This window comes from Camelus dromedarius, chromosome 8 (genome assembly GCF_036321535.1).
Source record: "Camelus dromedarius isolate mCamDro1 chromosome 8, mCamDro1.pat, whole genome shotgun sequence".
Classification (NCBI taxonomy): domain Eukaryota; kingdom Metazoa; phylum Chordata; class Mammalia; order Artiodactyla; family Camelidae; genus Camelus; species Camelus dromedarius.
In genome coordinates, this window is record NC_087443.1 from 44430683 (window position 1) to 44457422 (window position 26740).

Here is a 26740-nt window from a genome sequence, read left to right on the forward strand (position 1 = left end):
ATTTGACTCCGACTTGTGTGGCATAGCCTCTCTTTTTCCTGCCATTATTTAAGAGACTTTTCTCCCAAATATCTGTGCAGTCTGTGGATTATACAACGTCCAGTGCCAATGAATGGATTCCTGCATAAAACAGAGTCAGTTTCAGAACTTGTAACTAAGAACTTCAGGGATACAGCATTATATGCATGAGCGTTATGAGGTATATCACAAACAGGTAAAAATGCTTGAGTTAAAGATAAGAAAGAAAAACCACCACCGCAGCAAGAAAAATAAGAAATGTGCTTCAACTATAAGAAAAACTCTAAAGGCAGAATTAGTAACTGCTCAACTAGATGAATTAAATATCTATTAAAACATGACAGATTTTGTCAACTAATCAACTGCAGCTGAAGCCATATTATAATGTGCAAATGATGTTTAATTTGAACTAAGGATATATTTTAATATATTAGTTTATCCTCCAAAATTTGATAGTTTATTATTTATGAAACTTTCAACAGCATCATATCTATTTTTTTATTTAGAATCACAACTGGCCATATGCTGAAATGAAACAAGAAATTGTCAGAGAGTAGAGAGGATCTTGGTAGCTCTCTGCAGTAACTGCAGGGATTCCTTAAACTTCAAAAGCACTGTTGGACTGAAGCACTTCTTAAGGGTTATGTTTTCAGTTAGAAGTAGTTTAAGAGTAAGGGAACAAATTGCCACCAACAGAGTGGTGGGCATCTGTATATTAGATTATTTAGGGATAACCTTTTTTTTCGACAGGAAGGTTGATGCAGAGCAGAGGAAAAGACAAGAAAATAGCAGTGAGAGTTCAGTTGACTAGAATTGAATAGCAAGGGGTTTGTGATATGGGCATAAATAAAAGATAATATTGTTGGAATGTTGCCATATTATAAAGGTTTCATAAGGTAAATCCTCTTTATTACCACATTTGATTATACACTGCGTAATCATTTGAGAAAAAGTCTGTTTTTCATCACCAGAAAACATAGGACTTTGGGAAAGAGATTAACCATATTGCAGCTTAGCATTCTCATTATCAAACAGATGACAAGACTAGTGGGAATATAAAATATTATCAAACGTTAAGTGTTGTATAATTTGTGTTTTGAACAAGTTGGACTCATTGGGTGTTAATAAAAAATAACTTCATTCTTTTCTTTCCTATCCTTGCTGTTAACCACTCTGTGGGTTTGATTTTTCCTCCTACGTAGGCTGAAATTGGTATCTATCCTCATCAATATCTCTGGTCATTCTTAGGTAATGAAGTCTTCATTTCTTTTAGATTCCCCAAACTATTTTATCCCAATAATTAACTGTTAGTCATGTATGTTTTACCTTCTTTCTGTGCATACATGGACTTATTTCAGCCTGGCTGCTGCACTAGGAAAGGGAATGGAGGCTAATGATCAGCTTCTTTGTTTTCCTGCCTAGATTTTCTACTCTACCTCTGATATTTAAGATGCAGTAACCTCAAAAATCAAGTTGATGCTTTCTGGGCATGGTCTAAAGCGTTAACGTTCTCTCTCATAGTACATATGTGACGTGTGTGCTCTTGGGAGAGGCTCACATTGATGCTGAAGATCTCCTAGCTGAAAAGGGTCATTACCTTTATGTGGCTGAATGTATATCCAAGGCCCAAATGCTTAAAACTGCCCCTTACAAAACTTACAATGCAGCATTCCCAGTATCTGTTTCTTAAGTTTATTCTCTTATATGGCCCCCCTAAGTAGAGTTTTAAGTGTTTCTACATTTTTCTCTCTCCCTCTCTCTCTGTTGCAGTAGGCTACATTGGACACACTTGTGTGTAATTCACCCTGATAAATGCTGGATAACAGCTTTCACCCAAGCAATGGCATCATCTCCTTTCTATGCTGTCAGAGAAGCTAGCCCATTCTCGTCTTTCATTGCTCTATGCTTCGTTGAAGTGTATCAGACATCCATTTATGGTGTCAGCCAAGTTTCAAGATACACGTACAGAACTCTCCTAGTGGTCCTGCTGATACCCCTTCTCTGAAGTTTTTGCAGTGGAGGAAACATGCTCTGATCACCCCATAGATGGGTGGGATTCACAGCACACAGACACAGCTTTGTGAAATGTATCTTCTAATTTTCAAATACTCATACCTCCTGACCTCTTCCATAAGTCTGAGGTGGTTGATCATGTAAAATTTGCAAACCAGTTCTCAGATGCACTTTGTCATGTTCTTGGTCCCTTTGTATTGTGGGAGTTATGGAGGACTATTGTCTGGTGAACTCAACTGATGCCACAACAGTTTTAATTACAATGTTTTTAAAAACAGCACACTTTATTTAATACAATTATTTAACAGTTTTCAAAAAAATATTTTATTTTTTCCTTCTTCAAATTGCTCCCGATATCCTATAGAATAATGTGCTTTCTACAGAGTATCATTTTGGAGCAAAAAAAAAAAAAAAAAAAAAAAAAATCTGAGACCTTTTCACTCATGTCAAGTTTTCTATTTGAGGGCTATTTATTCTGCTAAAACCTTATTTTTAATACCTGGACTGACTTTATGGTGGCAGGCAATATTAGCTTAATTTGACTCAGGACATTGAAATATTTTAGAAAAATTAGTTCAAGGGGAGATAACCTTTCCAGAAGTATATATTCACACCTGCCCCCACACGCAGACACTCTGTGAAGAATTAATAGATGCATTTATTTATTACTTGAAAACTAGTTATTGAGTCTCTGCTATGTGCTATACAAATGAATAAAGTGCTGGATGGGAATTTTAAGCTAAGAGTCTTATAACAAACTATAGGAAGACTGTCAGGTTAAAAAAAACTTCAATATAGTACCACATATTATACACTAATAATAATTATAATAAACATTTACTGAGAACTTCCTAAGATATCTACAGTGCTAAACATATCTCATGCATCGTCCCACTGAATAAGTATGTTAACCATATAAATGTATACTAGGATAGCCTCAATTTACAAGGTAAATTCAAGCTCAGAGAGGACAAAGTAATGACAAGGGTTGCATAGTGGGAATGTTTTGATAGAAAGCTCTAGTTGCTACTACCAAAGGGAGTAGCCCAATCATAAAGAGACTAAGATTGAGGAAAACCTTCATTTTAAATTCCATAAGTAGGTATTTATGGAGAGATAAGACTTTCCACGTGAGGGATGAAGCGTAGGAGAAGGGATGGAGGAGGCAAGGCTGTGGAAATGAGCTGTAACAAAACAGAAAAATCAAGTTTTAAAGAAAACCACTTTTCTGAAAGAAAAAAAAAAGTGTAAGTCAGTGGTAAGCCTGGGAAAGGTTTAACCTCTCTAGGGGGCATTTCTTGAAATGTTATGCCTATAACATAGACTGTGAAGCATTATTGATACTTAGAGCCTAGAGACCAGCAATGTGACACATGTTGCAAAATATCCAGTATTTCTGCTCAAGGAGGAATATGCCCAGAAGACTGAACACATTTCAGTATTCTCCTAGGGTATCTGTGTCACAAGATATCTGAGTCTAGAATCCACCTCTCTAATTTGCATGGATATTAATATATACTCACTTTTTAGGAATACGATGTCAATGTAAATAGAGAAATGTCATAAGTTAATTTTGTTGGAATCTTTACTAGGAGATTTTTTTTAAAATCCTAATTTAAGATCAGTCACTGATGGCAGAGCTGCCATCTCTTTACCATATGTATTTGACTGTGGAGTGCAGCTGGCTATGAATTGGCATGTGTAACCTTTGCTTTGAGTATGATTCTATGTATAGGGGTAACCATGACTAATTTATAGTGACTTTAGATGTAAACATATTAAGTGCGTATTTTTTATTATCTCCTTTATTTCTTCTTAGAATTATGTTTGGGGTTTTGATCATTGTATTGATTTATTTTTATGTTTCATATGTAATCATGTAAAACTCAGGATTTTATTTCAGAATAATAAAGGAGGGATTAAAAATATTTCTTAGAAAAACAGGGTATTGGATGTCATAAAGTGGAGAACCACAGGTATGTCTCAACATTGGAAAAATGAAAAATACCTTGTGGATAGCTCAATATTCGTTCACCCTTTCTTTCTTACAAAGAGAACCCTACAAGGGGTTTTTATAGGGTGGCAATGTGTCCAATTAAAAATGCTAGGCTTCCAAAATTTCCTTGGAATTATAAAAGTATGTAATACAATTATGACAAATAAGATGGAAGAATCACTGAGTGAGGTTTCAGAGGAAAAATAGTATTTTTAAGAGAATCGGATATGCTCATGTACCCCTTTCACCTTTATTTATTTATTCTTTTACATTTAATTTTTTCCCATTCCTCCTGGTTATAACATAGATAAAATACCCGAAGTTGAAGTAGATACCCAGCAACATAGTTTTGGGGACCAGGTGCAAATGAAAATTCAGGGCCCTCATTCAGAAAGCAGTGGTAAAGTATGTGGATAATTATGAAACATTTTCTTTGAAATATTTCATTACTTTAAAACTTAAAAGGGGTAATAGTAGTACATAAGTAACAATATAATGGCAAAAAAATATTACGAACAGCATAAATATTTCCATCCATATATTTATATAACACAGTAAATAATTTATTGTGATATTTGATTGGTCTTAAGATTTTTCTGTCTCATTTTTCTTGTAATCTATCCATTATGTCATCAAAATACTTCTAGCAACTTTACTCTTAAATAGTGAAGTTGAAATTGACACCAGTTTCTCTTGGCAAATGCAAGAAATAATTTTTTAATTTTGAGAAGGATCTTTCTGCTGATGTCGTGGTTGCTGCTGTTAACTGTATTTTTATAGGATGTGAAAGCTTTCAGATACAGTTTTGATAAATTATTTCAAAATATAAATTGTAGTATATCTAGAGCTAATAACTTTTGTTGAACTTTTCTCCTAAAAATATTTAACTCTTCAAACAATTCACTTTTTAGAAAGTCTAAATATAGTTTTAAATTTATACGATGGCATTTCACTGTTTCCTCTGACATTTACTGTACCTTGTGACCATCAGGTGGCCAATTGAATGGCTTCACACATAGCTTGTTTCATAGCTCACCCTGCCTACAGCCCTGAACTAGTGTGTGTACACATGGTCACCCTGCATATCTTGTCTGCTCATGCACATGCTTTATTTTCTCATAATACTTCGCTTACAAGACAGGTTCAAAGAAAGATTACTAACAATTTCAAGAGGTGTTAAACCAAGAGTAAAATCTCTTCTGAGAGTAGGGCCTTGTATTACCACATATTCTTACCCCTACGAAGTTTGCAAACACATGCAAACGCATCAAACACTTTAGACAAACTTTCTTATACTGACCTTTAAGCAAGAGACTGTATGCTGACTGAGCTATAGTACAGGTCTCCCCCATTATCTGTCAGTAGCATCTTCCTATGAAACCCTTCCTAAGCCAAAATGGCATAAAGCAAAGAAGCAATTATCTTAGGACATGTTGCCTTGTTAATGGATGCCCAAAATAAATCAAGATAAAATGAATTAACATCCAACCATAAACAGGAATCAAGTCTTTTTTTTTTTTTTTTTCAGTAAAGGTAGGTTTATTCAGAGAGATACATTGAAAGGCAGGAGAAAGGCCAAGAGGTGTCGGGGTTGGGTGCTAAGATCAAAAGTAGGGACACAGTCCATAGACAGAGTGCAGGCCCTCTCTGAATGGAGAGAGAGAGAGAGAGGCCCTGAGGGGCAGTGTTGCCCATTTTTATGGGCTTTGGTAGCTTCATATGCAAGTAAATGGAAGGACCAGTCTGACTAGCCTGGGGAAGGGGCTGGGATTCCCAGGAAGTTGGCCATTCCCCACTCTGACCATTTGTGGCTAGCCTTGGGACTGTCATGGCACCTGTAGGCATGTTATTTATCATGCTAATATATTACAATAAGCATATAATGAAGCTCAAGGTGTAGTAGAAGTTAAATTTCCCATCATCTTGAGCCTCAAGGCCTACTAGGGGTTGTCTCTTTTACCATTTTGATGTTAATTGCTGTAGCATTCCTTGAAGGACTGTGCCCTGCCCCCTTCCTGTCTCATTCCTTTCTTAAAGATTTTACTCCCATAATCTTACAGGGTTGCAGAGGGGCAAAGGTCTGTCTTCTGAAACTGCTTCCAGGCTGAGTAGGGGTGTTGACCCTGCCTATCAGGGAATAAAAATCTCTGAATGTCTAATCTAGGGGTCCCAGGGGCAGGACAGCCATTTGTTTTTGCATCCAAGGGCTGAGGGTATAGGCTGGAATCCTTGGACAGCCATCATCTAATGTGGGGCTGTTGTAACCCACTGTTTCCATTGACTTCTGATGAATTTTCTTAAAGATGAAGCACCTTTGTAACAACAGTTTGATAGTCTATAACGACAAAAGACTTAAAAGCCATGGTTAAACATCTGCAATCGATAAAGAGACTTGTTTGTGATTACTAGAATTATGACTGATCATATTTAACTTAATGTATTAAAAAAAAAATCCAAGTTAACTTAATATCTAATATGCCCCAGGTTTCCTTTAAAGCATCTCAAAGTTAGCTGGAGCTACAAAGAAATTTTAGAATTCGTTAAAAATTTACAATCCTGATTATGCATGAAATTTTTGTATTTTATGAAACTCTTTTACTGAAAACATACATCTTTCCCACTGTATATTAAAATACTTATTTTAGGAGCTTTAATTGGATATATTTAAGCAATTATGAACTGTTGTAATCATTGCTATTACATGGTGGTGTTTTTTTTTAAACAGGTACCTGAGGTCTTGTATTGCCTCCCAAGTGTAGGTTTCTCCTGGTCCCTGTTGGGGCTTATAAGCTACAGGTTTTATTCTGGACAGATGTACGCAACTAGCAATTCCTCGTAGCTTAACGGCAGTTGGGGTGCTTAGCAATACCTGATATGGTCTCTTCCATTTTGGTGGCAGCTGGTCTTCAGGGGACCCCTCCTTCCAAGTTTTTAGTAAGACAAAGTCCCCTGACTGGACTGGGACTTTAACTTCGTCCTCTGCGGGAAAGGGCAACACTTTGTTTCCATGTTCCTGGAGGGCACTTTGAACTTGGCTCAAGCTAACAATGTGGGAGACTAGTTTATGGGTCTCCTCATCAAACCAGAAATTTGCAGTTAAAAAGGGCCTTCCATTCATTATTTCAAATGGGCTAAGTTTTAAGATTCCCTTAGGGACTGTTCTTATTCTTAGAAGGGCTATAGGCAGAAGAGGGACCCAGGTTCCTGAAGTTTCCTGGCCTAGCTTAGCAAGTGTTGTTTTTAGAACATAATTTGCTTTTTCTACCTTGCCTGAGGAATGAGGCCTCCAGGAAGGGTGGAGGTGATAGTTAATACCCAGAGCTGAGGAAACCTGTTGAGTCACCTTGGCAGTGAATGAGGGTCCATTATCACTCTGCAAGCTTTTTGGTAACCCAAACCTCGGGATTATTTCTTTGAGCAGAAATTTTGACACTTCTATCGCCTTTTCTGTTCTGGTTGGGAACGTTTCTACCCATCCTGTAAAGGTGTCTATGAATACCAACAGGTATTTCCATCCCTTACAAGGGGGCATCTGATTAAAGTCTGTTTGCCAGTCTTCCCCTGGATAAGTTCCCTGATGTTGTACGGGCTGGAGTAGAGTGGGGGTATAGGGTGACTCACCGGGTCATCCTGGGCACGAAGTTCACAAGCCCTAGTGACTTCCTTAACAGTTTTAGATAGTCCCTTGCATAGGAACACTTGAGAGATTAGTCTAAGCATGGGGTCCCGCCCTAGGTGGGTGGACTCATGGAGATGTTTAATTATTTTCCATTGTTTGTCCCCAGGAATCAGGAGCTTGTTATCTTTTGTCAGCCACCCTGAGAGATTCTTTTCTAGCCCCGTATGTTTAGCCCATTTGACCGCTTCAGGTGTATAGGATGGCGCCATTGGGAGAGGCTGGTCCTCAGGTGGGAGAACTGCAGCTTGTAAGGCTGGCTGTTCTCTGGCTGCAACTTTGGCAGCCTTGTCTGCTAGGGTGTTTCCCTTTATAAGGCAAGAATCGCCCTTTTGGTGACTCCTGCAGCGTGTGACTGCAACCTCTTTAGGAAGCTGGACTGCTTCTAGGAGTTTTAGAATTTCTGCCTGGTATTTCTTAGGGGACCCCTTGGCTGTTAGCAGTCTGCCTTTCTTTCCATATGGCAGCATGGGCGTGTAACACTAGGAATCCATATTTAGAGATAGTATAGACATTGATTCACAAATCTTTTCCTAACTGGATTGCTCTGACTAAAGCAGTTAGTTCAGCCTTTTGGGCAGAAGTCTGGGAGGGCAGAGCTCCAGGCTCAACAACTGTGTGTAAGTTTACTGTCGCGTAACCAGCTCTCCTTGTTCTGTTATGTATAAAGCTGCTTCCATCAGTAAACCATTCTGCATCGGGATTGGACAGGGGCTGAGATATGGCCAGATAGAGTAAACTTGCTTGATAATCTCTACACAGGAGTGAATAAGGGATTTTTGGGATGGGGGATCTGGCATTAGAATGGCCGGATTTAAAACTTGACAAACTTTAAGAGTTATGCCTGGGGAATCGAGTAGGAGGGCTTGGTATTTAAGTACTCGCCTACCTGTCAGCCAGGGATGTCCTTTGGTCTCTAAGACTCCTTGTACCTGGTGGAGGGGGGTGGTTAGAACTTCCAGTGGCTGTCCCAGGGTAAGCTTATTGGCCTCGCCTACTAATAAAGCAGTGGCAGCTACTGCCGTAAGCCATCCTGGCTACCCAGTGGCCACCTGATCAAGTTGTTTTGAGAAATAAGCTGTTGGTCTAGGCAGGCCCCTGAGCTTTTGAGTGAGGACACCCAAAGCTATTCCTTGCCTCTTAGCTATATAGAAGGTAAAAGGTTTTTCTAAGTTTGGGAGACCCAGTGCAAGGGCAGTTCACAATTTTTGCTTTAAAGATAAGAATGCCTGTTGACAATTTTTATCCCAGTTTAGGGGCTCATGGTCACCCCCTTTTAGGGCCTCATAAAGAGGTCTTGCGATAAGCCCAAATCCAGGTATCCAGATCCTACAAAATCCTGCCATTCCCAGAAAGGCCCTCAGTTGTGTCTTAGTCTGAGGGGATTGGAGGATCATAATAGCTTCCTTTCCATCTTAGGCTAGATTTCTAGTCCCAGGGGAGAGTATATAGCCCAGGTACTTAACCTGTTGCATGGAAACCTGGGCCTTGTGGGGAGAGACTCGATATACTTGTTCCCCTAGGAAGCTGAGAACATGAATAGTGTTTTTATCTGAATCCTCTCTAGTGGGACTAGAAATTAGGAGATCATCCACATATTGTAAGAGAGAGCCATTGGTCAATTCTAATTCTCTTCGCTCTTTTGCTAATGCATTTCCAAACAAGTAAGGGCTCTCCATGAAGCCTTGGGGCAGCACAGTCCAGGTTAGCTAGGAAACACTACAAGTGTCTGGATCTGTCCACTCAAAGGCAAAGAGGTATTGAGAGTCTGGATGCAGAGGAATGCAAAAGAAAGCATCCTTTAGGTCTAGTACTATGAACCAGGTCGCATTTTCTGGGACCTGGGTCAATAAAGTGTATGGATTAGGGACTATAGGGTGAACTGGGACCACTGTCTCATTAACTGCCCTTAGATCTTGAACAAACCGGTATTCTCCATTTTGCTTTTTTATGGGCAAAATGGGAGTATTACATGGAGATTGACAGGGTTGTAACAGCCTGTACTTTAAAAACTTGGTTATTAAAGGCTGGATACCTTGTTGAGCCTCGGGCCTCAAGGTATACTGTTTCTTCCATGGGTAATCAGCATTTGGCTTTAACAAGATCTGAACTGGAGGCATGCTAGGAGCCTTGCCAGGGACCTCTGTGTCCCAGACAGCAGGGTTTACTTGAGAAACAATATGGGTTGGAAGGGAGACATCTTCTGGTTTAGTATTGAGGTGAGTTCCCAAGGCCAAGAGCAGTCATTTTTCTTGGTGGGTGCCTTCTTCATGAGGGTCTCCAAATTGTATTACTGCCTGGAATTTAGTGAGTAAGTTCCTTCCCAACAAGGGGATGGGGCACTCAGACATGAGCAAAAACTGATGTGGAAAGGTAAAATTTTCTAGCAGGCAGCTAAGAGGGGCTGTAAATCACTTGGTTTGGGGCTTTCCGTCAATCCCCATTACTACACAGGATTGGGAGAACAAGGGTCCAGGGAAATCAGTCAGCACAGAGTAGGCAGCTCCCATATCTAGTAAGAAGATACCTTTTCTACCTGCCACATCAAGGGTTACCCAAGGCTCTTCCGGAGAAATGACCAGGTGTCTTGTGGGAAACAGGGAGGGTCCCGGGCCCCATCAGTCTTCAGTCATCTCAGCCATCATTGGTTTGGGAGCCCCAAGTCCCCTTTGGGACTGGGGGCAGTCTGACTTCCAGTGGCCTTTTTGTTTGCATATCGGATAGGATCCTGGTGGACTTTCCCCATACATAGGGCATTCGTTTTTCCTCCTGGCTTCACTTGAAACAGGTCCCTTTTTGGCGAGACAGTGGCTCTGATCCAGGCATCCTAGATCCTGTCCTCACCATGGGACTTTGTGGAGGGTAACCCTGAGGTGGTGCAGGGGTGAAGGCTACCACTAAGAATTGTGACTTTCATTGTTGTCCCTGATCCTTTTTGCCTCTTTAGCCCTGTCTCTATTGTTAAATACTTCAGACGCCAGATCCGTGAGCTGACTAATGGGGTCTGGAGTCCCCAGCTGCCCAGAAGGGGCCTTAGGGGTAGATGATTGGGAAGAATTTCCCCCCTCAGAGTTGAGGGAGATAAAAGTTGCTGGCTATGGGCCTTGGGGAAGTGGACCCATAAAGAGTCATCTAAAACATCTAAAGCCCTGTGGGGGGAGATGATTGAAGTGCTCATGAGCCAGGCATACCCGGCAGGAGTGCCCTAGAACTGGGTCTTGGGATAGGGTCAGGGACATTTGGATATATGGGACTTCCCCCCGTTTACCTCTTTTACAAAACAGGTCTAGCTGTAAGATGTTTTTGTAATTTAATGACTCATTCTTTGGCCAGATCTCTTGGTCATCTAGTTTGTATAGGGGCCATGCAGTATTACAAAGGAAAATTAACTCCTTTTTCCTCAAACTATCCTGTTTAAACTTTTCCCAGCTTATTAACATGCAACCTAACAGGGAGCCCTTTGGGTACTTGTAACTGTCCCCATCTTGGTTAGGATGTCCTGTCTGTGAGCCTCAGGTGGCTCCTTTGGACTAGTTAAGGGAAGGAGCAAAGGCCAGCAGGAGAAAATGTGACTAGAGTCCCAGGGTCTAAATCCTTTATAGGGAAGGAGGAGACCTCGGTCCCAAGTCAACTAAGCCAATTACCTTTTGAGAAAGGGAAAACAAAATAGCTTCAAAAGGTAGAAATCTAGGACAAAACGGGAATACTGTAGCCACAATGCTTCCTAGACTATAGATCCTTAGGCCTACTGAGGGAATGCCTGCCTGTGACTCCCTCTTAGGGGTATAAAGAAACCGCGACCCCAGGAGGGGTGCAAAACTTGTGACCCGTGAAGGGAGTGCCTGCCCACAATTCCCACTCAGAGGTACTAAAACCTGCAACCCCACTGAGGGTTGCAAAACCTGAGACCCCTCCGAGGGCTGCTTAGACCTGTGACCCCACCAAGGGGTATGAAAACCTGTGACCCCACCAAGGGGTGCTAGAAACCATGATCTGCAAGGGGAATGCCTACCTGCAACTCCCACCTACAGATACAATGAGGCCGTGCACCCCAAGGGCACTCAGGGAGGGCTGGGCTGCCATTTTTTAAAGGGGAACTCCCAGAGTTCCCAAATTTGGGCCCCCTTTCACAGTTCCCGGAACTGGACCAAAACTGTGTAGGGAAGAGAAATTGGGCTCAAGGAACCATGGAGGGGAATCTCACCCAGTCAGGTTGCCAGTTACTTGCCACGTGGTCTAAGTTTCGATGTCTGAGTGGTATTCTTGGTGGAACTTCTCAAGTCCGAAGAGACAGAGCAATAGAGGAGAGAATGAGAAAAGCTCAAGGGGAGAAAAGCCTTGGGCTCGGTGGGCTCCTTCACGGCTAGAGAGCTGGTCTCTGCCAGATCCTGCAGGTAGTGTCAGCCACCGTCTAAAGGGCTACTTGAATCTGCATGGCGAGGGAGAAATTCCCTGCCCACCCTCCAAGAGAGGGGAGCCATAGCCCAATAGGTGGCTCTAGATTATGCCCTTTGAGCCCCGTTTCTTTATGTAAATGCCTCACGTTGGAAACCAAAGGTATGATGCAGGAAAAATGGATGTGGGGCATGAGGAGGGCTGTGTCCCAGCCTCCAGTTGAGCCCCTGGGACGTGCCGCGCCAAGTGTGGGTCTGTGGTTTCTCGCAGGAAAGAATTCAAGAGCGAGCCACAGTTGAGTAAAGGTAGATTTATTCAGAGAGAGACATTGAAAGGCAAGAGAAAGGCCAGGAGGTGTAGGGGTTGGGTGCTCATATTAAAAGTAGGTACACACTGCTTAGACAAAGTGTGGGCTGTCTCTAAATGGAGAGAGAGAGAAAGGCCAGGAATCAAATCTTGATACATGCTACAACATGGATAAAAGATAAAACCAATGTGCTAAGTGAAGTCAGTCAGAAAAGGACAAACATTGTATAATTCAATTTATATGAAATATCTATAATAATCAAATTTAGAAATAGGTTAAAGTTTACCAGGGGCTGGGGCAAGAAGAGAGTGGGGAATTACTTCTTAATGGCTAGAGTTCCTGTGTGGAGTGATGAAAAAGTTTTGGAAATCAGTAGTAGTGATGACTGTGTACCCGTGTGGATGTCAGTAATGCTACTGAACTGTACAATTAAAAATTTAAAAATAGAGACTATTATATATATTTTCCACAATAAAAACTTGAACTTTAAAACAAAAATTATGAGTATATATAAAAAGCAACACTTCAGTGTTATAAAATTTTATGTAAAATGTATCATTATTAAAAGTTCAATTCATCAGGAAAAAATATCGAATTTACTTAAACATTCTATTATAGGGACCCAGACCCCTTAAAATGACTGTAGACATTTGTGTGCAGTATTCAACCACTTATTTAGCCACTCAATACACTCTCAAAGCAGAGGGATCTACAATGTAACTTTTCCTCTCAGCCTACCGTCCTTTAGACAAGAGTCATCAGGTGCTATGAATGACGTATACTGTATCAGATGGCTGAATCTTTAACAGTGAAGTAATTTAAATGAATACAGTGCAATGTAAGTTCTCCCCTCAGTAATACTTACAGGGAAAGCAAATGAGTGATCTGAACCAGCTTCACTTTACGGCTGTAGAACACGGATAAAGGGGTAGTAGTGCTCAGAGTTAGTGATGCATCACTGAGACAAAATAATCAGAAAAATGAAATGACCCTGAGGCCATCATCTGGAAGAGCGTCGTAGCACTGGGGTGGTACAGACTTAAAGAAACTAAGGCAAGTGGTTGTGTGTGACAAGTGAGATCCTGTTTTCAAAACATTGGAGTAGTTTGGAGTTTGTTCATCTTTATCAGGAATCCTAAATGCAGCAGACAGTAGTAATTTTATTTATATCAAACCATATTCAGACCACATGCTTGCCAGATACATAATATTGAATAGATTATAGCTGCAAAGACTGTATCTTTTAGTTCCTTGTACTTTTATAACTGGCATGGAAGAATCAATCGATGATATTTTGTCAGAGGTTACAAAATCTTCCTGTTTATTAAAAAAATATTGTTGGTGATTTCACAAATGTGCAGAAACTGGGAGGGAACAGCTCCTGTTCCTTATGTGGTGAAACAATAATATCTCAGTGACAAACTGTCTGGTACATGAATTGGGATAATGAAGCCACCAGAAGAATATATTATTTTTCTACTAATTGATTTATGACACTTTGTTTTGTTCTGATGCTTATTTAGGACCCTTGGATGATGAACCAGAGTCAGAAAGCACAGAATACCCTGAGGGAGACAGGCGGGGGCTGCCTGCCTGTGGGCATTGTCAATTATAAATCGTATTTTCTAGGTCTGCTCTTCTCTTGTCATTGACTTCTGAGCACATAAAGGGAGAATCAGAATGATCATAGACAGGAATTATGGAACATGGTAAAGGGCAAAGCTATACAGATTAGTATTATCTTTCAAGGAATATGTGAAGCCATAAAATTCTAAAACCTAATTCCCTTAGCAAAGCCTATCACAAAAAGAAAAAAAATAGCACAACATAAATCTGGTCCTCTGTTGTTCTGTGGAGCAGGAAGAAACCACATCAACTTACTCAGTTTTAGTTTTGAACCTGAGGATGTATTCTGGTGACTCACTGTCCTGGAATCAGAGTTGAGTGTCAAATGAAGAATCTTATAATAGAATTTTATAGCAATGCTTCCCTTCCTTAACTGTACTTTATAACCAGTGTATTTTCTTGCTTTACTGAAGATTTAGCTGGACTTTAATCCAGCCAAATTAATCTATGAGATTTAATATATTAAAATTGGAAGAAATTATGACTTATTATCATGTGAAAATTTTAGGGATGTTCTCTAACATCTGAAATCTAATTTGAAAATAATCCCTTCCTAATCAACTTCAGCATAGGTCTTTTCAACAGCAAATATTATGAGAAACAATAAAATAGTTCAAGCGGGCATTAGCTCCATGATTAAATCAGCTTAGCTTGAAGCAATTTTGTTGCAGAAATGTGTGTGTCTGTGTGTATGTGTATTTGGTTCCAGACTGAAAGATTTCTAATCAAAATATATTTGTTTTCAAATACTGGTAAATTTGCTAGTTTTGAGTTTCAGTTAATTAGCAATCCCCTTAGAATATAGCAAAATGCTAGGTAAAAAGACACTAAGTTATTTGGACAAGACTTTGTCAGGTTGCTAGTGTGCTGATAATACTTTAACTGGTATAGTACACCACTGCCACCAGCACAAGGCTGAGCACATTTTCTGTGATGTAGAAATGAAACTAATATCACACTTAATATGAATGTTTTTCAATAAGAAAAACAATCTTATTTTGGAGGGGAGATTTGTGAAATCCTAGATTAAATGGCTATTTGATTCTGAGGTAGTTGTTTGTTTCATGTTCCTTATGTATATCACAGAATGAGAGAATGGACTTATTTTCCTTGTTATACCAAACCAACTTCAGATGAACATTCCTTCATCCTTGAGTCACCCTCATGCTATTCCGAGGCAAAGGCCTTTTATTTGGACATAGTATATCTCCTGTTGCTGTCTACGGATACTCTGTTCATTTTCCCTACGATCAAAATCTTTGCCACCCAGATATTCTCTTTACCTTCTTCCTCCTTTTTCAATGTATAGATAGCCCTTCAAGAAGAGCATTGGCCTTCATTATTCTCTGTAGCTTTCTCTTTGAGTCCACTTTAGCCACTTCTTACCATGGCAAATTCACTGACCTTGTTTTCCCCAGAGTGGGACTGGCCTACTGATGACGAAGGTCATAGAAGCACTCCATAAAAGGTTCTTTCTTGTTTTCATTTGCACCATTTCTTTATTTGTTCTTCAAATTCAAGTGGAAACTCAGTCTCCTAGTCGCTCTGTTTTCTGTGCATTGTCCCACTCTATTTTTCTCCCCCTGATTTTTGTTCCAGGTTGAATTTGATGGCCCATTGCTTCGGCTCCTCTCTTATAAATATCCCCAGTTCCCGGGCCCTTTGTCCTCATAAATTCCTGATCAGCAATTTAACGGTCAGCCTTAACAGTTAACTGGCCCTCAAACTCCTACCACAAATCCTTCAGAAGCCGCCTATGTATTTTTCTCTTACTTACTGTAAAAATTTATACTTCTGTATAAAGCTAATGCTTCTACCTTTGCTCTGAATCCAACCATGCTTGCCTCATTAAGAACAGCACTTCAATTCTAGTCTTTTTTTTTTTTTTTGGCATACTTTCAACTTTCTCTGTGTATTGGCTTCCTGCTGTAAACATGGAACCATGCTCAAGTTTTTCACCTTCCAGCTCCACTGCCAAATCAATACATTGTTCTTCCCTTTCCAGCCAAACTTTTTGATAGATTTATATATTTTATTCTTGATTACCAGCTATACATTCATGACTCAACGTATTATAATCTGCTCTCTCCCTGAGACATTCTAAAGAAACTTGTTGTGCAGTGATCCCTAAATCTCATCCATTTAACTCATGAGACTGGTAGCACCTACTTCTTAAATAGTTTTTTTTTTTTCCTAATCAGTCTACTAATTTCCATACCACTACCACGACTGTACTTTAGGCTGATGTCACTGGCAGACATTACTACAAAAAAATGTTTCATTATATCTAGCCAGTATACAATCTGTTTCCATACTGCATGCAGTTAGAGGACTCTTTTGCAAATCTGAACAAGCAACAGCATTCCTCACTATTCTCCACTCTCAATTCTGTGTTAGGAGTGTGCTGTCCTTTTGATTTTTATTTCCTATAACAAGTCTTTTGCTGATATAACAGCTTAATGCTCAGTTGTTCCTTCACCCCAAAATATTATTCTTCAGGTACCTTGCCTCCTATTTGCTATATTTTCCTATTAACATTTCAGGTCTCAGTTCAAATTTTATTTTCTCCATACCCTGTGTGACTGCCCCTACGACTGTGAGTCTTTCCACCACGCCCCCATCCCTTGCAGCCTCTAAATGTATTGTATCTTCCCTTCTCAAGTATTTATCAGAGTCCTTTAATTGTTCAGTTGTTTCTCTGTGTCTTATAGAAGTGAATTCTATCCCCAGTCTCTAGACCCAGCAGACTAACTGGTAGTAGACATTGTCTACCACTGGTAGATACTCATAAATATGCACTGAATCAATGAATGAATGCATAATAAATAATGTTATGCAGAATGCCATCACAATTCATTGAGATAAAATTACTGGTTTCAGCTTATAGGAAATCATGGAGCCTCATGTTAGTTAAATAACTAAAATTCTTTGTAATTTCCTTCTCCATGCCTTTGTTTAAATTTTCCATTTTTTTTCCAAGGGGATATAGGGATTTGATTCATTATTCCTTTTATGCAACCATCATCATATATTTCTCTGCTTTAATTATAAATCAGCTATAAATCACAGCAGTATACACATTTCTTAACTCTCTGATATATCTGAACAATCTTGCAGACTTTTTGAAAATATATGCAGTGCTAGTAACTACAAGAAGAGAGAGAATTTGTTTTATTAAAAAAAATGAAAATAGTCCCAATTTAGAAACTCCTTTAAAATCACTTATATTCATATAATTAATCATTATTAAAATTTTAAAGGAGCTGGGCCTGATATATCAAATTCAACCCCTTTTCTCAATAGGCCTTTTGTTCTCTTGGAAAACAGATCTACTTTTGAATAAGTTATCAATTCAATTCAGAAGAGATTTTAGCAGACACAGATGTGGCTTGATCTACTATATGCTGAGTGATCTTGCTTATAATTCTGTTTCCCCAGATGGGCCTTTCTCTGATCAACTTTGTTAGACTACACAACTTAGACTTTAATCTGTTGATTAAAGAGAATGTTGATCCCTGAGATTTTTCCTTACCTACTAGAGCCTAATGCTTAGTTTTCTCTTCAAGCACAGCCTCCTGAGATACACCCTTGACTCTGGACAGTAAAGGTACCTTTCAAACCCTGAAAGTCATCTCTTCAGTGCTCCAAGGGCTCCTTAAAAAGCGTTGTCTGGAAGCTCTCCCTTCTCCTGTTCCTCATTTATTTTTGCCTTCCTTACTTTGTCAATACCATATTATTTGTTTTTTATAGCAATGTATAGCTTTCATTCCTGATCTGTTGTTGTGAATATACGTGTCTGATCTCACTGACCTATTAGCTCTCTGACAAATTCAATAGACATCTAACTTCTCCTTTTACAAAACTTTTATTCTCTGCTTGTTTCCTATTAAGTTCCTTTATTTTCAGTCCAGTGTATGTATCCATTTTTTAGAATCTTTGCAGAGCAGACCACAAATAGGCTTGAATCTGAAAAATAATTGACATTTGGCTGACATTTGGCTGGAATTCAATTCCAGCCATGCCTTACTCCCCATTCTTTTCTTGTATAACCACAATGAGGGGTAAAGCCTCTAAAGATATAATCCCCTATTTGAATTACCAAAGCGCCATGAGCATACATACAAACAAATGCGTTTTTCAAACAGTGAAGAAAGTTATTTCTTCTCTTAGGAAAAGAAAGTTCAGTGCAAGAGGCTGTTTAGATCCAAATAGCGCAGCACTGTTAGTAATGCTTGTCTTACAAAGATCACATCAAACGGTTTTGAGTTCAACATGACCCTTCAGTGCCTTGAGGCATTAAATATACTGCTATGTGCTTTGAAATGTAATGATTCTGTTGCTGATCTTTGAGGTCATAAAAAAATGTGTGTTTCAAAGTCTGATAAATATAATCCTCATCAGACTGTGTCAATCTAAAAATATCAGGGAGGGGCTCTGTTATTACATTTCACCAAAAATTTTGCACCCTCTTCTGCTCTGCTGTCCCACAGGGAAGGGTAGGCAATATTTTTCCCACTGTGGGATGTGAGATGAAAATGAAAAAAAGAAGAAAAATGAATTTAAACTGCAATCCCTTGCATCATATCTTTTTTTGTTCATATCATCATGGTTCTAACATTTTAACTCCTTTTGTGTACTGGATTGCATGTTTATTGCTAAATATCTCTAAAGGAAAATATCCTTTTGAAATGGATTAAGTATGTACCTCTGAACATGTCATGTTTAAAAACCTGTGGGGATTTTCAAATAAAGTTCAAACACATTATTTTGGCATATGAAATTTTAAAGCCTTTAGCATCTGTCTGTGTTTTTAGCATTGTTCCTCAGTATGCTCTCTTGTTCGTATTAGGATATGGTTATTCAGCTTGCTAGGGTTACTCAAATGTGATGTGTTTTCCTCTTCTTTTTAGCTTTATCACCTGCTGACTTTCCTCTGCTTAGAACCCGTTCCTCCCTTTCCTGGCATAAAATACCTGATCTTTGAGTCTACTCCACTTAGAAGCATTTCCCAAGTCCTCCCTCTCCTGTCTCGAACTGAGTTAAGTGCCTCTCCTATGTACTCCATTAAGATACTCTAAATTCCTCTATATTATGACCTGTTATATTTCTTTTTTTCATTATCATTTGTAGGTTATTCTAGCTTTTGAGAATAGGGTTGGAGTTCTGTTCCTTGGTGGATGACATATATCAGGTACCCAAATAATACTCATTAAGTATATGAAATGAAGACATTTTGTAACATTTCAAAACAATTATAAAATATAGTTTAATCACAAAAATTGGTATGAACTTTGATTCATTTAAAAACCTCAATTCAGGTTTTATATAATATAATCTGCAACATCTTTAATTCAGATTTTGTTAGGCGTAATGAAATATAAATGTAAATGCATAAAGATGAATGTGCCCTCTAACTACATATAATTAATTAGGTGCATCTCTCTTTATTTGATTCAGTAGTTTTTAAGTGCTTGTTAACCTTTCAAATTAGATTTGTCCTATCAATTATACTTAACAAGTAAATTTTTATACTTCCTTTTTAGATTTCCCTAATTAGCCAATATTCATTTTAATGTTTTTATAACATTAAAGATGTATAAAAAGCTTGATAGCATCCAAAGATTTTTCAGTGATTTGTTCAATGACAGCTAGTTCAAGGTGTGGATCCTCCTCATACTTGAATTCATCGTTATGGAAAGGTTTCTATAATCAGATTAATAAAAACGTTAAAGCAAATTTCTAGCTAGAACAGCAAATCCTTCTACAAACTTTCTTCTCATTATATTGCTTCTCTTAGAAGCTGAAAAAAACTATATTTATTCTACTTCTTAAAAATTACTATAATGTATTACATGAGTGGTAAACAGAAGAGGAACACATGTTCTTAATTTTAATATAAACTCCCAGTTTTATTTTTAAAATTTAGCCATGTTACTTGTTATTGCCCTTTTAAAAAATTCTTTATTCTAAAGGTTCAAGAGACTTGTCTAATGAACACATCATACATTCTTATGGTTCAGGTGTACTAAGTATTTGAATGGCATGTAAGTGAGCACCTAAATGCTTTCAAATTCAAATTGCCTTTTAAAGCAAAGTATTTCCATCTTGTGTCTTAGTTGGGTATCTTAATTTGCCATGTCATTAATCAGTGGCAGTATAACAATTTTGAAAGATTAACATATTTATTTGCCTTGCATTCTGTATTTTGGGCCCTTTAATCTTTCTGGACTTTATTACACCTCCCAACATACATACACATACACATACACATACACATACACATACACATACACATACACATACACATACATATACACACACACACACACACACCCCATCACCATCACCATCACTATTCACCATCACCAAATCAGTTGACAGTTCTACTGTGCTCATTCACTCATAGGAAGAATATGAAAGCAGAAAGAAGAACTCAAAAATATTTTCACACTTTCTTGCATTTTGATTTTCCAAACCAAGGACTTCAACAACTATAATGATTCACAACGGTGAAAATGATTTTAGAAAAAAACAGATGGATAAATAAGTAATGTTTCTTATTCTTGAGACTACAAAGAAAAAAAATATTTTTGTGCAGTTGAGGGTAGTCAGGGATGGAAAAATAGGAGGGGAAACTAATAACTAGGTATTCATGGCTTTTTGGGAGTTGGGGGCATTTTTTTAGACCTGCTTCAGATGCTAAACCTTAAGAAATAAGATGCTAACATCAAGAAAGAAAGATCCATGTACTTTAAGAAATTTAATAGCAGAGGGATGTTATGTCATGTTTCCTAGACACAGCTTTCAGAAATAGGAAAGAGAACAAAGAAGAAGTGGAAGGCAAGACTTTAGATGTGACAGCACAGATTAAAGAACAGCAGAATGAATATGGTACTGCTAATACTGATGTGGATGTGGTGGAGAAAAGAGTGCAGATCTGAAAAGGACTGTGGATGAGAATTCACTGTAAACTTGTGTGGACTGATGTCAGCTTGTAAGGGCAGGACTAGCTAATGGGCTTGAAACTTGAAAGCATGGATAGATGTCAATGAAGACAGAATGATGTCTCCTCTCCAAATCTGTCAATTTAGATAAGCAGTAGAAAGGAATCACAAATTAAATTAATTTTTTTTTCTTCAGGTGAAATGGAGACAAAGGAGAAATTAAATTGAGTTAAATAAATACAAAGGAAGTTATATCTTCCTTTATTGCCAAGGCATTGCTCTTGGCATTTCAGTTAACATGTCATCTTCTTTCTACCACTTCCTTCTTTTCAGACAACTTGTGGCTGCTTCTCTCATCCAATGTTATGACTTCCCTGGCATATATATTTATCCCTTCTGGCCACTCCTGAATGTAACAGATCAACTAGACATGCTCTGACATCTCATTTGGAACAACTCAGAAAATTTAACCAATCCTATTATAGTCAGTGGAATCAAATGACAACATGAACTCAGTGCCATCACTCATGTCACCATCTGTTTGTTTCCAGAATCACACATTCAGTGCACACATATATAAATATAATTATATGAATATTTATGAATATGTAAAAACTAAGTTGATACATTAAGTGATTTTTTAAAGTGGGGTCTTCTATACATATTTAAGTTTGTGGCCCATACCTACTTCTCAGACACCAGCTCTTGTGATTCTTATATAGCCTGTAAGCTCCAAGCGTATCAGCCTTTTTTTAAACCTCGAATATGCCAACTTTATTTCTTCTGTAGAACCTTTGCAGTATGTATTCTCCCTAACTTTAAATCTTTAAATGAACATTTCCTTTTTGTCATTCAAATCTAAGGTTATATATTATTTCCTTAGGGATGTTTCATCATTTTGCCATAACTGTTCTAATTTTCTTTGTAGGACTTACCATTGCTCTCTAATTCCCCTTACCCTGTCTGTTATTTGATGGCACTTTCAATCATCTATTCTACCATAAAAGGTACTTACTTACTTGGTGTGCAATATGTAAGGTCCACAAGGAAGGAAATTTTTCCTACTTTGTTCAATGATGTATCCCAAGGACTGTATATGCTTAGTAAACATTTCTTGAATGCTAATGAAATATGTTCTGTTTTTCTCTATGTAATTATTTGGTGGTTTACTGCACACCCAACAGTTAAGACCTATGAAAAATAATGTTTTTGCCTGCTTTCTTTGCTAGTTTATCTGAAGTGCATGTACAGTGCTTGGCAAACAGAAAGTACTCAAACATATTTAATTAAATGATCCATTCGTCATGAGGTGAAAAATTATTTTTTTAAGTTTACTTCCAGAATTTACACTTCTCTAGCCTCACTCAAAACATCAAAAACTTAAATAGTCACTATGTGTCTAATAGGTGCTGGTATACTTGGATAAGTCCTTTGCAAGTTTATCAACAGATTATAATCAAAGTAATTTGAAAATAATATAAAGAAATGAATATTATAATACTTAAAATTTGCAGGGGTCTATGGAATTGGGCCCTCTTATATAAATTGTTATAAAAATCTGTTTGACCAGTAGTTATAAAGGGACATTTTCATATTTTAAATACATGCATATGGAAAATTAAAATGTACAAATCTAGTTATTTCAGTTTCAGAAATGTAGTTACATGTATAAGTATAATGCTATATTTTTGTACAAAGATTTTTATTATAAGGTTGTTTAATGTAGCAAAAAATAATGGAAGCATCCTGAACTTCCTAAATAATCAATGGAAAAATGTGATATGTAGACTCAAAGATGAATGAGATAGGTTCATATTTTATAACATGGACATATTGGGATAATTACAGTGTTAAAATATAGAAACACATTTTGAAATATATATTATAATTTATTTTATTTTATTTTTTATTTTTATTTTTTAAATTGAATTATATTCAATTACAGTGTGTCAATTTCTGATGTATAGCATAATGTCCCAGTCATGCATATAAATAGATATATTTATTTTCATTTATTTTGTAATATTTACAACTAGTGTATATCCTAGATATATAAACTAAATTTATAATTCAATATGTATCTTTATATATTTTCTGAAACTGAAATGTATTAGTAATTGTTTCTTATTTCTGGAATTGCATTAAGTTTTACTATTTCTTTTAAATTGTATTAATATTTGAATATGTATGCTATATTTATATTCAGTATTGTTTAGATATCAACTTACCCCAAGCTAATTTATAGATTTAATACAATTCCAGTTAATATCTACCAGGTGTTTTTCAGACATTAGTCCAGCTTATTCTAAAATTTACATAGAAATGCAAGAGACATTTAATTTCAGTATCATTCTAGGAAAAGAAGAACAAAGATAGATGACTTAATTAACTAGTTTCAGAACTTACTATACAGTAATCAAGACAGTGTGTCACTGGAGTAAGAATGGATATATAGATTAAAACAATAAGCATTGTGAGTCCAAAAGTTAGTCCGAGAAATATACTCAAGGATATTAAATGAAGGAGACAGCAGTCTTTATCACAAAGATATTAAGAACAACCTTAGTATCTTTCTAGGAGGAAAACTGAACCTTGAGCATAACCTGCCATCATACAAAAACTTAACTCAAAATGGATCATATTTCAAACATGAAAGTGAGAACTAAGATATCTATTTAAAAATCTATGAGATAGACATTGAATACAAACTTGTGGTTGCCAAGGGGGCAGGGGGTGTGAAGGGACAGGCTGGGATTTCAAAATTTGTAGATACTGACAGGCATATGTAGAATAGATAAACAAGATTATACTGTATAGCACAGGGAAATATAAACAAGACCTTGTGGTAGCTCACAGCGAAAAAAAAAGTGACAATGAATATGTGTATGTTCATGTATAACTGAAAAATTGTGCTCTACAGTGGAATTTGACACAACATTGTAAAATGACTAAAACTCAATAAAAAAAATGTTAAAAAAAAATCCATGAGAACATCTGTGTGACTCTGGGAAAGGAAAGATAAGTTCCTTTCTTCTGACCTATCAGAGGAAGCATGAACCACTTAAAAAAATCCGCTTTATCAAAATTAAAAACTTTTTTTCTTAAAGAGAAACAATGTGTGGGGAAAAGGCTCTTCAGAAACCAAAGAATAGGTTAAAAAATATGTTACAGACTTGTATCAAGAATAAATGAAAACTCTTACAACTTAATAGTTAAAGGAAAACCAGACCCAAGAAAATGGTCAAAATATTTGAACAGACAATTGACAAAATAAGATATATTAATGTCTAATAGGCACATAAAATGTGCTCAGAAATTAACATGTGTATCATGTTTTTAATTTGCATTTCTCAGATACACAGCTGTACATACACTAGAATGGCTAAAGTTTAAAATATTGAGATAAACAGGTTGTGGTGTGGTTGTAGATCAATTGGAACTCTCATGCAGTGCTTCTACGAGAGGGAATTTAAAATGGTACAACCATTTGGGAAATTCTTTGATGTTGTTTATTTAGTTACATATACACTTACTTAGGAAAATACTTTAACTTTTTTATAAAGTTATACATATGCTTACTCATACAGTACTGAGGTTTCAACCCTAGGTATTTACCAGTGAAAAATAAAAACACGTCTATTCTAATACTTATGCGTGAAGATTTATAGCAGCATGGATTTCCACGAAAATCTAGAATTCAAACAGACAAGCCATCCAATGTGACTACTTATTGATTACTTAGGTATAAAAGTAGAATAGCCATCGTTAGTAATATGTGAAACGAATATTTTTCACATTGTTATTAGATGATTTTCTGGGATGTCCTAAGTAATCAAAAATAATTCCTTGCTTACCAAAATTAATGGGCTTTGTAGAATATATATTTTGGTGAGATCCTAAACTTAATCTGTGCTCACCTTTACTGATATTTATTTATCAGACATGTGTCTATAATTAAGATTTGAGCTGGATAGGCACAAATGCATCCCCCAGCTTTGTACTCATTGTGAGTTGATTTGACTACTTTATCACCTACTTCGTATGCTACTTTAGAATATTTGCTTCACCTTTTTGTGCCTCATGCTGTAAAATGAATGTAGTAACATACCTTTTACAGAGTTACTATACATCTTTGTAAATGGCTTAGCATGGTGCCTAGCATATAGTAGATGTTCCATAAATTTTAGTTTTTGATTGTTATTTTAAAACTTGGGCTCCAGAGGCTCTCAGTGCTTCTCCCCTCATCCGAATCAGGCTTTACCCCTTGTGGATGATTGTTGTTGATCTGGCTCAGAAACGGAGTGTCAATGATGAGAGCTCTGTGTGTGATGGTTTTGTCTTTTGGGCTTGCCTTTTGGAAGTCTTTGCCTTGTTATTAAGAGAACAGGTACTGGAGCCAACTGCCTAGATTTGAATCCGGATTCCTCCATTTACTTGTGTTACTTAACTTTGGTTGTGACAGGGGAATATAGGAAACTCTGTGGGATTATGAATTCTTGTGCAGTCATGTAGAAAGCTGTTCATTCTTACACCTTGGGAGTTTCCACAGCTTCAGCACGGCACTATATTAATATTGGTGCTGGTTAAGTAAATATGTCTCTTTTTGTTTGTTTGTTTGTTTGTTTGTAAAGGTGAAGAAGAGCTGTGGTCAGTAACTCAGGCTTGTTCCCAGGCAAAGCATTTCTTTAAAGAGTATATAAGGAAGTTAAAGGGTTGAAAATTAAGTCCCTTATCTCTATCCATGTTTTCATTCTCTTCAAATAGTCTTCACATACCCACACACACAAAGCCACTGAGTTAGGTTGCAGATAAAGCTGTTGTAATAGAGACCTCAGAATGAAGAAAATCTAAAAACTCAGAATTCCTTGTGCCATTTTATCAACTATCTCCAAATGTTCTCTGTACTGTTGAAGCTAATTCATACCCACGATTTCTGCTGTTGTCCCGTGGGAAAGGAAACGGGAAAGTGGAGAGCAAACTGGTTCTCTTTAGGATGTGATACAGAAGCTGCACACAACCCTTCCACTAACGGTCACTGTACAAACCTTAGTTAGAAGGTCACATCTGGATAAAGGGGGCTAGGAAGGGTGACGTCAATGCTCAGGCAGTTGCTTTTCTAATACCAAGGAGTTAATTATTAAAAGTGACATAGTAAAATGGACTTGGGGGATAAGTAGATGGCTAATACTTTCAGTAACTTTGTCAGACACTTTTGAAAAATAATACATGTTTTGAAAAGTCAGCTTAAGATGCCTCAGTGGCAACCAAACAATTTCTGAATCCATGAAAAAACAGAGGAATAAAATACTATTTTAAAGTACCTTATATAAACATATTCAAGAAAATCCACAGCAAAACACAGCCAATGAAATTACTGCATTTCAAGCATAAAGAATTAGGAAAGTATTCAGGTAGGAAAAACAAGTTTGCATTTTGGTCGTGGGGAGGTGGACTCATGTTCTCTGTAATAACCAGAAATGCCAGAAGACAATGAAGCAATGCCTATCAGAATTGAGAGCAAAAATATTCTCAACCATATAAGAGCATAGGGACTAGTATGCCAACATGATTTTTTAAATAAAATTTTAAAACACAAGGCACAACAACAAAAGTGCCTAATAAAATCCACCATACAGCATTCATTGGTGTTGAGCTTTCAATCTATTTAAGAATACAACTCTAGGAAGAAATAATTATGGTGAATATTGATTACAAGAAAGGATTATAAATGTTATTTGCCCTGGACATTAAAAAATAATGTATAA